This window comes from Pristiophorus japonicus, chromosome 19 (assembly GCF_044704955.1).
Source record: "Pristiophorus japonicus isolate sPriJap1 chromosome 19, sPriJap1.hap1, whole genome shotgun sequence".
Classification (NCBI taxonomy): domain Eukaryota; kingdom Metazoa; phylum Chordata; class Chondrichthyes; family Pristiophoridae; genus Pristiophorus; species Pristiophorus japonicus.
Window position 1 is genome coordinate 41287718 of NC_091995.1, and position 17055 is coordinate 41304772.

A 17055-nucleotide genomic window follows, 5' to 3' on the forward strand; every position below is an offset into this window, starting at 1 on the left:
AGGTGATGGGGGGTGGGGGAGATGGTGGATGCAGTGGTGGGGTTCCTGCAGGTCTCCCATCAAAGTTGAGGTGGGACACCTTTGCAGAAGTTCAAGACCTGCCATTGACCCCGACATTCCCTTTCCAGTGAGGGGAGCTAAAGAATTTAATAAACAAAACCAAACGAGACAGAACCCTGCTTCCGATCGCAATCCGACAACTCCTGCTGGCGGGTGGCCGCGTGCAGATGGTCGGCATGGACTCGGTGCTGTAAAGTCCTGTCCCCTCAGTACAGATTCACACGAGGCATGTAGTGAAGTCAAGGTCACTCTGGACCTACACCTTTATTTCACAGCTCTGGAATGCTGCACTTGCCTGAGACCTGTCCTTATATACCTGTCGCTTGCAAGTGCACCCCTGGTGGTAAGGTATGCTGGTGGTTACAGGTCATATCTTATTACAGTCATGTATAGCATGTTAGGATACAGTTATATATAATAATGTAAGATACATGACATAACCCTACCCCAAGATCTTATTGTCTTTATCGGTTCAGTCTCTCAGGTGATCTACGCTCTCACGTGGAGCGTCTGAGTTGTGGTTCAGTTGTTTGCCTTGGTGTCTGTTTTTCTTTGGGTGTGGTTGCTGGTATCTCGCCTGGGCTGTCTGTTTCAATTGGTGTGATTGTTGTTGACTCGCCTGGGCTATCTGTTTCGATTGGTGTGATTGTTGTTGACTCGCCTGGGCTGTCTGTTGGGATTGCCCTTTCCTCAGGTTGTTCCCTCTGTCTGTCCACCAGGTGTGGTACGAGTTCCACATTGTAGTCTGCCTCTGGTTCCGCAGTGTTGTTGGTAAATCTGCTTTTGACTTGGTCTACATGCCTCCGGCAGGTTTTGCCATTGTCCATTTGTACTACCAGTAGCCTGTTTCCTTCCTAGCCTGTTACTGTCCCTGCAAGCCATTTGGGACCCCTGCCATAGTTTAGTACAAACACTTTGTCCCCTATCTCATTCCATCTCCCCCTCAAATTTCTGTCATGGTACTCGGTCAGCTTACAGTGCTTTGCCTCAATGATTTTGTGCATGTCTGGGAGGATTAATGAGAGCCTTGTTTTTAAAGTCCTTTTCATCAACAGTTGCGCGGGGGGGATCCCAGTCAATGAGTGCGGATGAGATCTGTATGCCAGCAGCAGTCGCAACAGGCGACCCTGCAGCGTGGGACCTTGGATTTTAAGCATGCCTTGTTTAATGATTTGCACTGCTCACTCCACCTGGCCATTGGAGGCCGGCTTGAACGGTGCCGTCTTAACGTGATTTATGCCGTGGTCAATTAATAAAGTCTTGGAATTCTGCGCTGGTGAAGCACGGACCATTGTCACTGACCAATATGTCAGGGATTCCGTGCATTGCAAACATGGTTGCGAGGCTCTCCACAGTGGTGAAGGTTGTGCATTCGATCCACTTTGAAAATGCATCTACAACTACGAGGAACATTTTGCCCATGAATGGGCCTGCATAGTCTACTTGTACCCGCGACCACAGTTTGGTAGGCCAGGGCCAGGGACTCAGTAGAGCCTCCCTGGGGGCATCGCTGAGTTGGGAACAAATGGTGCACCTTCGGACACAGAGCTCCAAGTCCGCGTCAATACCAGGCCACCAGACGTGGGATCTGGCTATGGCCTTCATGAGAACGATCCCCGGGTGCTCGCAGTGGAGTTCCCGGACAAATGCCTCTCTGCCTCGCAGAGGCATGACTACTCGGCTGCCCCACATCAGGCAGTCTGCTTGTAGTGATAGCTCATGCATGCGCCTGTGAAAGGGTTTTAATTCCTCGGGGCAGGCATCGCGAGCCTCTGCCCAGTCACCGGTTAGGACACATCTTTTTACTAAGGATAACATGGGGTCGCTGGCCGTCCAGGCTCTGATTTGGCGAGCCGTCATGGGCGAACCTGTGGACTCAAAGGCATTGATTGCTATGACTATCTCATAGTCCTGTTCGTCAGACCCTTCCGTGGTCGCCAGGGGTAGCCTGCTGAGCGCGTCGGCACAGTTGTCTGTGCCTGGTCTGTACCTTATGGTATAGTCGTAGGACACCAGCATGAGTGCCCACCATTGAATTCGTGCCGAGGCGTTGGCGTTTATTGCCTTGCTCTTGGATAGGAGGGACGTGAGGGGCTTGTGGTCGGTTTCTAACGCGAACTTGGCCCCAAAAAGGTATTGGTGCATCTTTTTGACACCGTACACGCACGCGAGCGCCTCCTTCTCTACCATTCCGTACCCGTGCTCCACCCGCGAAAGTGACCTGGAGGCATAAGCTATGGGTTGTATTTTGCCCGCACTATTGACATGTTGCAAAACGCACCCGACCCCATATGCTGACGCATCGCATGTGAGAACTAGCTTTTTACCTGGGTCAAAGAAAGTCAAAACACTGTTGGAACACAGAAGGTTGCGTGCCTTATTGAAGACGCGTTCCTGGGCGTCCCCCCCAAAACCAATCGCACCCCTCCCTGAGTAGCACGTGGAGAGGCTCCAGCAGCGTGCTTAAGTTCTGCATAAAGTTCCCAAAGTAATTGAGTAGCCCGAGAAAGGCGCGCAGTTCTGAGACATTCCGGGGCCTGAGTGCCAGGCAAATTGCTTCTGTTTGGACTCTGTTGGGTGGATTCCATCAGCGGCAATCCTTCTGCCCACAAATTCAACCTCGGGTGCGAGAAACAGGGACTTGGATTTCTTGACTCGTAGGCCTACCCGATCCAACCGCTTTAGTACTTCCTCCAAATTACGGAGATAGGAGTCGGTGTCCCTGCCCGTGATAAGTATGTCGTCTTGAAATACAACCGTCCCCGGGATGGACTTGAGCAGACTCTCCATGTTGCGCTGGAATATGGCAGCTGCCGACCTGATGCCGAATGGGCATCGATTGTACATGAAAAGGCCTCGATGTGTGTTGATGGTGGTGAGTAGCTTGGATTCCTCGGTCAATTCTTGCATCATATACGCAGATGTGAGGTCTAATTTTGAGAAAAGTTTACCTCCAGCCAATGTGGCAAATAAGTCCTCCGCTTTGGGCAGCGGGTACTGGTCCTGTAGGGAGACTCTGTTTATGGTAGATTTGTAGTCCCCACAGATTCGTACGGATCCATCAGGCTTCATGACTGGGACGATGGGACTTGCCCAGTCGCTAAATTCCACAGGTGATATAATGCCTTCCCGCAGAAGCCTGTCTAGTTCGTGTTCAATCTTTTCCCTCATCACACAGAGTACAGCTCTGGCCTTGTGATGGACCGGTCTAGCATCCTGTGTGATGTAGATTTTGACTTTGGCCCCTTTGAAAGTGCCCACATCTGGCTGAAAGAGATGTTCAAATCGCTTTATAACTGTTGAGCAGGAGGTCCGTTCCTCTAATGACATGGCATGGACATCATCCCATTTCCAGTTTAGTTTTGCCAGCCAGCTTCTCCCCAGCAGTGCTGGGAGATCTCCGGGGACAATCCACAGGGGAAGTTGGTTCACTGTCCCTTTGTGTGTGACAGAGAGCATGGCGCTGCCGAGGACTGGTATGATTTCTTTGGTATAGGTCCTTAGTTTGGTGTCGACCCTTGTGAGTTTTGGTCTGTCTCTTTTATGCGGCCACAGTTGTTCAAATTGTTGAGCGCCCATGAGAGATTGACTCGCTCCCGTATCCAGCTCCATGTTGACAGATATCCCGTTGAGTAGGACCCTCACCATTATAGGAGGCGTCCTGTTGTAGGAGCAGCGGCCATTGATCGTGTTGACCCGCTGTACATCGGTGTCCCGGGTACTGTCCCCACCATCTTCTGGTCCGCTTTCCGGCCCATCTGATTCATATACCAGCCGAGCTGCCGTTTTTTGCACATGCGGGCCAAATGTCCTGTATATTCACAATTTCTGCAAACAGCCTGCTGAAATCGACATCCCCTTACCGAGTGCCCACCCCCACACCTCCAGCACAGACCTGTTCCATTGTTCAAAGTGCTTCCAAAGAATGAGCTGCGTCTGGCTGATCTCTCTTGAGTTTCTCTCAGTTTGTAATTGATTGCTCGCATTGTGGGTTGATGAGGTGTGAACGCCCGTTCCTGTGGCCCTTGATGGCTTCTGGCTGCTGTCGAGAGCCTGTTCTCCCGGTTTTGTCTGTGTGTGGGGGTAGCAGCTTGTTTAGTGCTGTGAACTTCTTGTTCCGATATTTCGTTAGTTGTCGTACCTGCATTGTAAATCAACCTCGTTTCTTCTTCCCCTACCAAGAATGTCTGTGCAACCAGTGCTGCTGCCTCTAAGGTCAGGTTCTTGGTCTCTATGAGCTTTCAGAATATGCCTGCGTGGCCTATTCCTTCATTGAAAAAGTTTCTCAGCATTTCTCTCCTCAGTTCATTGGAGAACTCACATAAACTAGCCAACCTCCGAAGTTCCGCCACGAAGTCGGGTATGCTCTGGCCCACACAGCGTCTGTAGTTGTAGAACCTGTGTCTGACCATGTGTAGGCTGCTCGCTGGCTTCAGGTGGTCTCTTACCAGTGTGCTCAATTCTTCAAACGACTTGCTTGCTGGTTTCTCGGGTGCCAACAGATCCTTCCTTAAAGTGTATGTTTTCGAGCCACAGCTGGTCAAGAGATTGGCTCTTCTCTTGTCTGCCTTATCGTCGCCTAACCAGTCTTTGGTTACAAAGCTTTGCTGGAGCCTTTCTATAATGTCCCCCCACTTGTCTCCCGCATTGTACTTTTCATCTGATCCGTTGTTCACCATTCTGTGGATTCTGTAATCCCGTAACTCGTCATCACTGTAAAGTCCTGTCCCCTCAGTACAGATTCACACGAGGCATATAGTGAAGTCAAGGTCACTCTGGACCTGCATCTTTATTTCACAGCTCTGGAATGCTGCACTTGCCTGAGACCTGTCCTTATATACCTGTCTCTTGCAAGTGCACCCCTGGTGGTAAGGTATGCTGGTGGTTACAGGTCATATCTTATTACAGTCATGTATAGCATGTTAGGATACAGTTATATATAATAATGTAAGATACATGACAGGTGCCTGCCGTGGTGGAATAGCCCACATGACACTCAGTGTCTAGGCACTCACATGGAGGATATCAACGGGTGAGCGACCAAGAGGGTGGACGGTGCCCATGGAAGAGTGTCTCGGTACAGAGAAAAAGAAGCATGGGTCTGAATCTGAAATTTAAACTGTCATGTATGCATGTTAATGTATGTACTGTAACACTGGACCACTGAATGTACCTTCACACTGTATACACTATACCTGTATATCACCAGAGGGTGCTACTGGTGGAGACCTAAGGATCACCTGCACACTGCAGGTAACCAAGTATAAAAGGGAGCTCACCTCTTGGTGTCCTCACTCTAGGAGCTGCAATAAACGGACTAAGGTCACTATGGTTCAAGTACAATACCCTTACCTCGTGGAGTCATTATTAGAGTGCTTGCATATACCACATAAACAGAGCTGCTTTCTGAAAAAGTTAAAGGTCCAGAGCAGAGGTAAGTACTGGGTCACACCTGAACAGGAAGGATCACGTCAGGCCATGTTTATCCTGCTTTTGGAGGATGCTCTCTGCCATGTATTTTTCCAAGTGATGCTTCTCGCTGTAGAATACCAATTGGGAATCCACCACCCCGCCTCCCACCTCCCACCCCGAGCTCTCTGGTATTTCATCCCAAGTGTCCGTCCTTCGCGACCTGGGACAATGAGCGGCAAAGGGTATTTTGACTGCGGTGGGGTATGTCCATTTCAAGCTGGACGCTTTCCAACTTGCTGCAGTGAGCATCACGGAAGCTGTGATAACTCTGACTCCGTAGAGAAGGAGAAGGATTAGAACAGAATCCCAACTCCACACCTTTCAACTGGGCAACAACAACAACAATTTTCAGGGTGTAATGTGTTTGCTTCATGGGTTCTTTGTTTAAGAATTCTCAGCAATACATTGCCTTTAAGAACTAGTTGGTTTATTCACAAAGGTTTAACAATCACATTACACATTTCCAGTTCATCCACCAGGCTCACAACGACCTGCCCCATTGTGGATCCCCCGAACCCAACTGGCTGGGGTTTTATTGAGTCTTGTGAATATTACATGACTGGCTAAGCCAGTCACAACTCAACAGCTGTACAGCTATTTTAATTGAAACGTAAATCAAATGCCCCCTTTTGGCAAGGGCACGAGAACCCACAAATTAACATTTTAAACTTTAACAAAACTTTAAACCAAATTAAAATTTGGTTGCCGGGGGTGATGATGCATTCCAGTCCCTCCGGTGCCCACCTCTCGCGGAAGGCCGCGAGCGTAACGGTGGACACTGCATGCTCCATCTCCAGGGACACCCTGGCCCGGATGTACGCGCGGAAGAGAGGCAGGCAGTCAGGCTGAACAACCCCCTCGACCGCCCGCTGCCTGGACCGGTTAATGGCCCCCTTGGCCGTGCCAGGAGCAGTCCTACGAGGAGGCCCTCAGACCTACCCGCTCCCCTCCGCACAGGGTGCCCAAAGATCAGAAGTGTGGGACTGAAGTGCAGCCAGAATTTGAAGAGCAGCCCCTTTAAATAATGGAAGAAGGGCTGCAAGCTCACACATTGAACATACACATGGAACACAGACTCCTCCAGACCGCAGAAATTGCAGGCGGTCTTGGAGTCTGTGAACCGACTTAAAAACCTATTGTACAGGACTGCCTCAAGCAACATCCTCCAGGCCAAGTCCCCAATAAATAAAGGGAGGACTCCCATGTCGAGAGCACTCCACTAGGGAGCCCCGCCTCCTCCGGACGGTAAGATGCTGCGCCATGGTGTGTCCGGACGGCAGACGAGGATGGCAAAGTGGAGAGCAACAGCTCTGCAAACCTGTGAGCGTACATTACATCTCCTTATCGTCCTCTAGTCCTACAACCCTCCTGGTTTGACACACTGACCCTTTCACTTCAGGCTGATAGGAAAAAGTCATTTCTCTGCCAGTGTTTGAAGTGAATTGGATTGGCGCATGCTTAATCTATTTTCCCGCTGGGCATAACCTGCCACGCAGAGCTGACTGCAATTTTGCACAGATTGGCGCGAAATGATCAGCTTCAATTTAAGAGGCCACAAAGGCAGCTGAAGGGGAGTACTGCGAAGTTATGGGATGGGAAAGAAGGGCCAAAGCAAAAGAGGATTGGTCGGGCGCCCGGCAGTTCCAGCGTTACGTGGCACCGCAGTGTATTGGAGAACATCCTGCTCTGTTTCCAATGGTGTCATGTGACCTTTAATGCCCACCTGCTGAGATGGATGGACATTGAGTTAAAGGTCTCATCCGAAGGACGGCACCCCCCCGGCAGTGCGGCACTCCCTCAGTACTGCACTGGAATGCCAGTCTAGATTAGGTGCTCAAGTGTCTGGAGTGGGACTTGAACCCACAAACTTACCAACAGGTGTGAACCAGTTGTTTCGTCAAGCCGGCCTCACACACCATGCTAGCCAGAGCATCGTGACTAACAGCGAAAGAAAGACTTTCATTTATATAGCTCCTTTCACGACCTCAGGGCGTCCCAAAGCACTTTGCAGCCAATGAAGTACTTTCAAAATGTAGTCGCTGAGTATTCTGCAGCGAGTGTCTCACCTCCTAACTCCCCAAAGCCTCTCCACCATCTACAAGGCAAGTCAGGAGTGTGATGGAACACTCTGCACTTGCCTGGATGAGCGCAGCTCCAACAACACTCAAGAAGCTCAACGCCATCCAGGGCAAAGCAGCCCGCTTGTTTGGCACCCCATCCTGTCCCTCCATCACCGGCGCACCGTGGCTGCAGTGTGTACCATCTACAAGATGCACTGCAGCAACTCACCAAGGCTTCTTCGGCAGCACCTCCCAAACCCGCGACCTCTACCACCCAGAAGGACAAGGACAGCAGACGCATGGGAACACCATCACCTGAAAGTTCCCCTTCAAGTCACACACCATCCTGACTTGGAAATAAATCGGCCGTTCCTTCATCGTCACTGGATCACAATCCTGGAGCTCCCTCCCTAACAGCACTGTGGGAGCACCTTCACCACACGGACTGCAGCGGTTCAAGAAGGCGGCTCACCACCACCTTCTCAAGGGACAGTTAGGGATGGGCAATAAATGCCGGCCTTGCCAGCGACGCCCACACCCGGAAAGATTTTTTTAAATGTTGGAAATGCAGCAGCCAATTAGCGCACGGCAAGCTCCCACCAGCAGCAATGTTATAATGACCCCGATAATCTGTTTTTAGTGATCTTGGCCACCAGGACAGTGGGGAGAACTCTCCTGCTCTTTTTTGAAATAGTGCCCGTGGGATCTTTTATGTCCACCTGAGAGGGCAGACGGGGTGGGAGGAAGGGGCCTCCTCGGCTTAACGTCTGATCCAAAAGAAGGGAACCACTGGTTTAGTTAAGTCAGGTGTGCATTTGCAATTCACTCCCAAAACCCCATTCCCCATTCACGGCCCCTGCCCTCGGGGATAGAGACAGTTCAATGACTCCCCTGCTCGCTGCCTTCAAATCCCATGGAATGCAGCCTGTTCAAACCTCAGAGAGAGGCTTTGTCATGGAAATGAGATTGGGGCCAGTTCTCAGAGACTTGAAGCCACTGAATACATTTCCACACAGCCCCAGACCTGACACGCCACTATAATAGCAGTGAGGACATACAGCTTTCTCCAACACATATCAACACTATTCGCTTCACTAATTAATGCGTGCCTGCTATTGCTCCTCAGCTTATTAGTATTCATTCACAACGATGAACTCGCTGCTGAAAGAGGCGCTAACCACCTCACCTTGGCTGAAGAATTCATTTGGTCACGATGCGCGGAGACATTGCCAGTGCCTTTGTGACGACCTCAGCTGTTCAGTATTGCTTACAACTTGGTTAGTAAGGGAGAGCAAGAATGAAATTCTCACACACCCATTTACAAATGTTGCTAAACTTGGCGACGAGAGGAATTCTCGTGCCCCAAGTGGCCCTGCTCATTATCAGGTATACATTATCAGGAAAGGATGAACAGGCTGGGTCTCTTTTCTCTTGAAAAAAAGAAGGCTGAGGGGGTGACTTAATAGAGGTCTTTAAAATTATGAAAGGTTTTAATAGAGTGGATACAGAATGCTTCCATTTGTGAGGAAGAGCATAACTAGCGGCCATCAATATGAGATAGTCACCAAGAAATCCAATAGGGAATTCAGAAGAAACTTCTTTACCCAGAGAGTGATGAGAATGTAGAACTCACTACCACAGGGAGTGGTTGAAGTGAATAGTATCGATGTATTTAAGAGGAGGCTAGACAAGCATATGAGAGAGAAGGGGATAGAGGGTTAGGCTAATAGAGGTAGATGAGGAAAGACAGGAGGAGGCTCGAGTGGAGCATAAACGCCAGCACGGATTGGCTGGGCCGAATGACCTGTTCCTGTGCTGTATATCCAATGCAATCTTATGTAGTACTGTGCACAGTTCTGGTCTCCATATTATAAAAAGGATATAGAGGTACAGGAGAAGATGCAAAAAAGATTTGGGTGGATGATACTAGAACTGAGAGGTTATAACTATCGGGAAAGATTGACTAGGCTGGTGCTCTTTTGACTAGAAATGAGAAGACTGAGGGGTGACCTGATGGAGGTCTTTATGAAAGGTTTGATAAGGTAGACACAGAAAAGATGTTTCTGCTTGTGGGGAAGACCACAAATTTAAGATAGTCACTGATAAATCCAGGAGCAACCTCTTTACCCAGATAATGGTGAGAATGTGGAACTCACTACCACAAGGAGTAGTTGAGGCGAATAGTATAGATGCATTTAAGGGGAAGCAAGATAAGGATTTGAGGGAGAAAGGAATGGAAGATTATGTTGATGGGGTGAGATGAAGAGGGGCAGGACGAGGCTCATGAGGAGCATAAACACCGGCACGGACCAGTTGGGCTGAATGGTCTGTTTCTGTGCTGTAAATACTTGTAACGTAGTTAATTTTGCTTCACAGGAGCACAATCAGACAAAGAAACTGACACCAAAGAAACAGATATTAGGGCAGGTGTCCAAAAGCTTGGTCAAAGCAGTAGGTTTTAAGGAGCGTCTTAAAGGAGGAGAGTGAGGTAGCGAGGTGGAGAGGTTTAAGGAGGGTGTTCAGAGCATAGGGCCTTATGGCTGACGGCACAGCCGCCAATGGTGGGGAGAATGAAGTAGGGGAAGAACAAGAGACCACAGCTGGAGGAGCGTATTGCCCGCGGAGGGTTATAGAGCTGGAGGAGAGGGTGAGGCCATGGAGGGATTTGAGCACAAGGATGAGAATTTTTAGTACAGGCTTTGCCAATGTAGGTCAGCAAGCACAAGGCTGGGGATTTGGTGCGAGTTAGGACAAGGGCAGCCATGTTATGAGCTCAAGGTTACAGAGGGTGGCAGGGGGAGGCCGACCAGGAGAGCGCTTCAATTGTCAAGTCCGGAAGTAACAAAGGTATGGATGAGGGTTTCAGCAGCAGATGAGCTGAGGCAAGGGCAGGGACAGGCGATGTTACAGAGGTGGAAGTAGGCGGCCTTTATTATAATTTTTTTTATTCGTTCCTGGGATGTGGGTGTCATTGGCAAGGCCGGCATTTATTGCCCATCCCTAATTACCCCTTGAGAAGGTGGTGGTGAGCCGCCTTTTTGAACCACTGCAGTCCGTGTGGTGAAGGTGCTCCCACAGTGCTGTTAGGGAGGGAGTTCCAGGATATTGACCCAGCGACGATGAAGGAACGGCCGATATATTTCCAAGTCAGGATGGTGCGTGACTTGGAGGGGAACATGGTGGTGATGGTGTTCCCATGCGCCTGCTGCCCTTGTCCTTCTCGGTGGTAAAGGTCGTGGGTTTGGGAGGTGCTGTCGAAGAAGCCTTGGTGAGTTGCTGCAGTGCATCTTGTAGATGGTACATACTGCAGCCACGGTGCGCCGGTGGTGGAGGGAGTGAATATTGAAGGCGGGGGATGGGGTGCCAATCAAGCAGACTACTTTGTCCCGGATGGTGTCGAGCTTCTTAAGTCTTGTTGGAGCTGCACTCATCCAGGCCAATGGAGAGATTCCATCATACGCCTTGTAGATGGTGGAAAGACTTTGGGGAATCAGGAGGTGAGACACTCGCTGCAGAATACCCAGCCTATGACCCGCTCTATTTGCCACAGTATTTATGTGAGTGGTCCAGTTAAGTTTATGATCAATGGTGACTTCCAGGATGTTAATGGTGGAGGATTCGGTGATGGTAACACCATTGAATGTCAAGGGGCGGTGGTTAGACTCTCGCTTGTTGGAGATGATCATTGCCTGGCACTTGTGTGGCACGAATATTACTTGCCACTTATCAGCCCAAGGCTGAATGTCATCCAGGTCTTGCTGCATGTGAGCATGGACTGCTCCATTATCTGAGGAGTTGTGAATGGAACTGAACACTGTGCAGTCATCAGCGAACATCCCCACTTCTGATCCTATGATGGAGGGAAGGTCATTGATGAGGCAGCTGAAGATAGTTGGGCTGCTTTATCATGGAGAGGATGTGAGGAACCCAAAATCTCTTATGCCACTGTAACATTGGTGGAGCTGCAGTTTTTCTGAGCTGAACATTGACACATCTGACCTCATGAGAACTCTCTGCAATCAGGGCAACTTAACCAAAATGGAATGTGGGCATGGTGAGCATCCATCATCATAGGAAGTCCCTCGGAATCGAGGAAGATGTGCTTCCACTCTTAGAATGAGTTCTTAGGTGGCTGATACGAGAGCCACAGTCCCTGTCACAGGTGGGACAGATAGTCGTTGAGGGAAAGGGTGGGTGAGGAGTCTGGTTTGCCGCACGCTCTTTCCGCTGCCTGCGCTTGATTTCTGCATGCTCTCGGCAATGAGACTCGAGGTGCTCAGCGCCCTCCCGGATGCACTTCCTCCACTTAGGGCGATTTTGGCCAGGGACTCCCAGGTGTCGGTGGGGATGTTGCACTTTATCAGGGAGGCTTTAAGGGTGTCCTTGTAATGTTTCCTCTGTCCACCTTTGGCTCGTTTGCCGTGAAGGAGTTCGAGTAGAGCACTTGCTTTGGGAGTCTCGGGTCTGGCATGCGAACTATGTGGCCTGCCCAGTGGAGCTGCTCAAGTGTGATCAGCGCTTCAATGCTGGGGATGTTGGTCTGGTCGAGGACGCTAACGTTGGTGTGTCTGTCCTCCCAGGGGATTTGTAGGGTCTTGCAAAGGCATCGTTGGTGGTATTTCTCCAGCGACTTGAGGTGTCTACTGTACATGGTCCATGTCTCTGAGCCATACAGGAGGGCGGATATTACTACTGCCCTGTAGACCATTAGCTTGGTGGTAGAGTTGAGGGTTCGAACACTCTTTTCCTCAGCGAGCATCCAGGTCAATATCTAGGTGAAGGGGATGGGAATGGCGCCAATGTGCGGCCACGGGGGATGAGGGCCGCAGGTCCGGCCAAATAAAAAAGGTGTTTACAAAGCCCTTGGAGGTTGCTTTCTTTATAGCAACTGATCACTTTTAGAACTGGTCTCTTCCCAGCTTGGTGCTGTATACTGCATGTCACACCGGGGGGCGCCAGAGGCTGGCGTGGTCTGGCAGCTGATGTTATCCCTCTGATGGACTCTTGCAGCACAGAGATAGGCCCTTCGGCCCATCCTGCCTGTGCTGACTCTATGAAAGAGCTATCCAATTAGTCCCACTCCACCTGCTCTTTCCCCGTAGCCCTGCAATTTTTTTTTCTTTTTCCAGTATTTACCCAATTCCCTTTTGAAAGTTATTATTCAATCTGATTCCACCGCCTTGTTCAGGCAGTGCATTTCAAATCTAAGCAACTTGCTGCTTGGAAATATTCTCCTCATTTCCCCTTTGGTTCCTTCACCAGTTACCTTAAATCTATGTCCCCTGGTTACCGACCCACCCACCAGGAGGAACAGTTTCTTCTGATCTACTCTTTCAACACCCCTCATGATTTTGAACACCTCTATCAAATCTCCCCTTAACCTTCTCTGCTCCAAGGAGAACAACCCCAGCTTCTGAAGTCCCTCTACATAACTGCTGTCCCTCATCCCTGCTGCCTGCTCTGCAACTTCTTCAAGGCCTTGACATCCTTCCTAAAGTGCGGTGCCCAGGCACAATACTCCAGATGAAGCCTAACCAGTGTTTTATAAAGGTTCAGCAGAACTTCCTTGCTTTTGTACTCTCTGCCTCTAGTCATAAAGCCAAGGATCCCAAATGCTTTTTTAACAGCTCAAAACTCGGCATCCATGAGATGCTGTGGGCCATCAGCAGCAGCAGAATTGTACTCCACCACAATCTGTAGCCTCGTGGCCTGGCATATCCCTCACTCTAACATTACCATCAAGCCAGGGGACCAACCCTGGTTCAATGAGGAGTGCAGAAGAGCATGCCAGGAGCAGCACCAGGCATACCTGAAAATGAGGTGCCTACCTGGGGAAGCTGCAACACAGGACTACATGTAAGCTAAAGCAGAAGCAGCATGCCATAGACAGGGCTAAGCCATCCCACAATCAATGCATCAGATCAAATCTCTGCAGTCCTGCCACATCCAGTCGTGAATGGTGGTGGACCATTAAACAACTAACGGAGGAGGTAGTTCCATGAATATCCCCATCCTTAATGATGGTGGAGCCCAGCATGTGAGTGCAAAAGACAAGGCTGAAGCGTTTGCAACCATCTTCAGTCAGTGCCGAGTGGATGATCCATCTTGACCTCCTCCTGAGGTCCCCACCATCACAGAAGCCAGTCTTCCGCCAATTCAACTCACTCCACTTGGTATCAAGAAACAGCTGAGCGCACTGGATACAACAAAGACTATGGGCCCTGACAACATCCCTGCTGTCGTGGTGAAGACTTGTGCTCCGGAACTAGCCGTGCCTCTAGCCAAGGCTGTTCCAGTACAGCTACAACACTGGCATCTACCCAACAATGTGGAAAACTGCCCGGGTATGTCCTGTCCACAAAAAGCAGGACAAATCCAATCCGTCTAATTACCGCCCCATTAGTCTACTCTCAATCATCAGCAAAGTGATGGAAGGTGTCGTCGACTAGCGGCACTTACTCAACAATAACCTGCGCACCGAGGCCCAGTTTGGGTTCCACCAGGACCATTTGGCTCCAGACCTCATGACAGCCTTGGTCCAAACATGGACAAAAGGGCTGAATTCCAGAGGTGAGGTGAGAGTGACAGCCCTTGACATCAAAGCAGTATTTGACCGAGTGTGACATCAAGGAGCCCCAGTAAAATTGAAGTCAATGGGAATCAGGGGGAAAACTCTCCACTGGCTGGAGTCATACCTAGCACAAATTGCTACAGTTGTACAGGCCATTGGTGAGGCCACACCTGGAGTATTGTGTACAGTTTTGGTCTCCTAACCTAAGGAAGGACATTCTTGCTATTGAGGGAGTGCAGTGAAGGTTCACCAGACTGATTCCCGGGATGGCGGGACTGACCTATCAAGAAAGACTGGATCAACTGGGCTTGTATTCACTGGAGTTCAGAAGAATGAGAGGGGACCTAATTGAAACGTTTAAAATTCTGATGGGTTTAGACAGGTTAGATGCAGGAAGAATGTTCCCAATGTTGGGGAAGTCCAGAACCAGGGGTCACAGTCTGAGGATAAGGGGTAAGCCATTTAAGACCGAGATGAGGAGGAACTTCTTCACCCAGAGAGTGGTGAACCTGTGGAATTCTCTACCACAGAAAGTTGTTGAGGCCAAGTCACTAAATATATTCAAAAAGGAGTTAGATGAAGTCCTTACTACTGTGGGGATCAAGGGGTATGGTGAGAAAGCAGGAATGGGGTACTGAAGTTGCATGTTCAGCCATGAACTCATTGAATGGCGGTGCAGGCTAGAAGGGCTGAATGGCCTACTCCTGCACCTATTTTCTATGTTTTCTATGTTTTCTAAAGGAAGATGGTTGTGGTAATTGGAGGTTAATCATCACAGCCCCAGGACATCACTGCAGGAGTTCCTCAGGGCAGTGTCCTAGGCCCAACCATCTTCAGCTGCTTCATCAATGACCCTCCCTCCATCATAATGTCAGAAGTGGGGATGTTCGCTGATGACTGCACAGTGTTCAGTGCCATTCGCAACTCCTCAGATAATGGAGCATGCAACAAGACCTGGACGGCATTCAGGCTTGGGATGTCCTGGTTCGCACCACACAAGTGCCAGGCAATGACTATCTCCAAGTGCCTTACCTCCTGACTCCCCAAAGCCTTTCAATCATCTACAAGGCACAAGTCAGGAGAGTGATGGAATACTCTCCACTTGCCAGAAGCTTGACATCATCCAGGACAAAGCAACCCACTTGATTGGCACCCCATCAACAACCTTCAACATTCACTCCCTCCACCACCGGCGCACCGTGGCTATAGTGTGTACCATCTACAAGATGCACTACAGAGACTCGCCAAGGCTTCTTCGGCAGCACCTCCCAAACCTGCGACCTCTACCACCTAGAAGGACAAGGGCAGCAGGCACATGGGAACACCACCACCTCCACGTTCCCCTCCAAATCACACACCATCCTGACTTGGAAATATATCGGCCGTTCCTTCATCGTCATTGGGTCAAAATCCTGGAACTCCCTTCCTAACAGCACTGTGGGAGCACCGTCACCACACAGACTGCAGCGGTTCAAGAAGGCAGCTCACCACCACCTTCTCAAGGGCAATTAGGGATGGGCAATAAATGCTGGCCTTGCCAGTGATGCCCACATCACATGAACAAATGAAAAAAAAAGCCTTCTCAACTTGTCCTGCCTCCCTCAAAGATTTGTGTGCGTACACTCCACGTCTCTATGTTCTTGCACCCCCTTTAAAAATGTACCATTTAGTTTATATTGTCTCTCCTTATTCTTCCTACCAAAATGACTCAATTCACACTTCTCTGTATTTCCACCTCTTTCATTGCCATCATCTGGAAAGGGGCAAGTATGAAAATCCCGGTGCCTCAGGAAATCCCCGACAGAGACAAATACAAATCAGGCAGAGACCCAGTGTAACTGGCTCGCACCACAACGCCCATCCTCACTAGCCCTCAGCTGCTCTGATAACTCCCCCAGTGCACCGGGAACCCCAAGGAAATTTGGGACCAATTTCTTCGCAGCGGTATTCGGTCAAACCCGCCGGGCGGGAATCCCATGGGTTTGGGTGGAACGCCGGCTTTCAACGGGGAGTAAAATTGGGGCAAGGTGTAAAACTAGCATTGCACCCGATCTTGTTGGTTTACCGACGGGCGGGTTAGGTTCAAATTGCACCCACGTTTACTGTACCCTGATAACCAAACCCCACTCAAGATCAGCGCTCTCTGCCTGTGCCTTCCCCCCACTTGTTGCTAGTTCCTTAGATATACTGCTGGCAATTGAACCCAACTGGTGCCAGTGCCATCCACCTTCAGTGTAATACCAGTGCCACAGCCCTCAAGTTAACACTCAAGACTTGTCCCTTACTCAACATCAGTTCTAAATTAATATCTTCCTCTGTCATCATGCAGCCTTGTACATCTGCTTGGCTCAGTTGGTAGCACCCTTACCTGTGATATTAGAAGGTCATGGGCTCAAACCCCACTCCAAGGGGCCGATTGTGATGAACTTACTGTAGGCTACCGTCGACTGCCGCTGACATTCCTCTGCTCGAACCGCCCAGTGCCACTTTTGATATGGCCTGGAACGGGCGGGAGGCACCCGCCAATGTCAGCGGACAGCCGATGAGCGTAAGCAGACGCCCGCCCACCGAGATGCCAGATTGGTGCGGGCGGGAGTCGGCTGGAGTTGGCGGTGGATCGCTGTGTGGAGGCTGCTCTGTCCTGAATGGTGAGTGTCAAGATCCTGTAAAAAAAGGTAAGTGGAATGTTTTAAAATTATTTCGGCACAAGTACTTACCTGGATGGGGTCCCCTGAAGGTCCTCAGATGTTTGTTTTTTTGTTGGTGATGCTTTTTATTTTTAGTTCTTCGACCCTCCGAGGGCCCGACTACATCCTCGGCGGCACTTGGGCGGCAAGCGCCTCTGCCGCCGAGAATGAGAGCTCCCGCCCAGATTGGCGGCGTGTGTTGGTG